This window comes from Protomyctophum bolini, assembly GCF_963924005.1.
Source record: "Protomyctophum bolini genome assembly, contig: SCAFFOLD_113, whole genome shotgun sequence".
Lineage (NCBI taxonomy): Eukaryota > Metazoa > Chordata > Actinopteri > Myctophiformes > Myctophidae > Protomyctophum > Protomyctophum bolini.
The window spans coordinates 206,410-208,122 of NW_027665668.1; the positions used below are offsets into that span (position 1 = coordinate 206,410).

The 1,713-nt window shown below is 42.4% G+C and overlaps 1 long non-coding RNA gene across 1 annotated transcript; it reads left to right on the forward strand.

Moving 5' to 3' along the window:
- Nucleotides 1-342: 342 nt before the first annotated feature.
- Nucleotides 343-1,014, forward strand: LOC308312209. The gene is made up of 3 exons (XR_013963748.1): nucleotides 343-404; nucleotides 707-757; nucleotides 935-1,014. It is a non-coding gene; the product is annotated as an uncharacterized lncRNA (long non-coding RNA).
- The last annotated feature ends 699 nt before the right edge of the window (nucleotides 1,015-1,713 follow it).

Genomic DNA, 1,713 nt, shown 5'->3' on the forward strand with positions numbered 1-1,713 from the left:
GTATGATTCCTCCTAGTGGCACTGGTTGAATGTCTGTCAGCTCTCCAAGCTAATCAAAGTCTTAATGACACTTTTTTTTCACCACTTCAACCCCAGCATCTCTATTCTGGGGGGAGCGTTCAGCCAAATTAGCAGATCTACAAGCTCACACCGCATTGCAACGTGTTGTGAGCTTGTAGATCTGCTATGTTTGGCAAATCAATTTGTGTAGAGTGAAATCGGAGCATATACCAAATGCTCTCTTTAAAGGTCTGTTTTATCAAATCTATAGAGGGTTTAAGTGGTTCTGAATATGCAGCTCAACAAAAGCTAATTTGGTCTTTATTTCTTTCTGTCTTAGGACGGAGATCTGTGTAGATGCCGGAGGACTTCGGACCTGGGCCTGCCCGGTGAGGAACCGCACAGTAAGAACTGCTCTAGGCCTTTCACGATTATGAGGTTTCTTTTTACTGGACGATTATTGTCGCTCAAATAAATTGCAATTAAATATTTAAGTGTGGCCCGGAGAATTTAGGCAGTTCTCACATCCAGCGTGACTTACAGTAAGCAACAACACATAGTAATACATCAAATTCATAAACAATTGCCATCCAGAATAATAAGTATAGACTATCCAGACTATTGGCGGCAACAACAAGGGAGTGATGTGTGAAGCTCTTTTCTATGAAGCCATTCATAGACGATAACGGCCATGTCTTTCTTTCAGATGTACTGCAGGTCTCTCCAGGAATCTGCATTCCTCTGAAGACGACTCAAAGTAAGACCCTGTTAGGCCTGTCAAAAAGAACCCTAACTGAAACGTTTATTACTGTAAGTGATATGTTTAGCTTCTGTTTAAATGTTCTCTATAAATAAAAGTTGTATGTATATATGTTGTGACAGGATGGAATATATATCTGGCTCTTGGTCACTCTAATCAATCTTTCTTTGTTAGGATGAAGATCGCGGTAGACGTCGCTGGAACGCGGCTGCTGGACAGGGAGTGCACACACACACACACACACACACACACAGAAAGGCTAATTTGGTGTGTTTTTTTTTCTTTGTTAGAATGGAGATATCGATAGACGATCTGATGTTCCCTGGACAGAGATCCGTTCCAAAGCTCCCCCCCTTCCTCAGAGGACTCTGATGAGCTGTGAGTAGGAATAGTTCTTGCTTGTTTCTGAGGATGGATAACTGCTTTTGTACTGTTATGGTACGAAGAATGGCATCATTTACAGTAATCCAAATGTTTTAAATATTTTAGGATAAATCTAAATGACTCTGCACAATAGTTTGAGAGTCAATATCTCATATCATGAGCGTGCCTCTTGGTCTTTTTAACAACTTGAATACAAATTACAAAAGATGTTGAGGACTGTACATGTGTTGATGCCTCCTAGTGGCACTCTGGTTGAATGTCTGTCAGCTTTCCAAGCTAATCAAAGTCTTAATGACACTTTTGTTAAAACCACTTCAACCCCAGCATCCCTATTCCGTTCAGCAAAAATAGCAGAGCTACAAGCTCACACTGCAACGTGTTGTGAGCTTGTAGAGCTAATGGTTTCTTTCTCTCTCAGGATGGAGATCATAGACACAGCTGGAGGCTGGAGCCTCTAGAGATGGAGATCTGCAGGTCTGTCCATGGATGGGAGGACGGAGGACGGAGATCTGGGTAGACGCTGGAGGACTTCGGACCTGGGCCTTCTCAGTGAGGAACTCAACGGTACG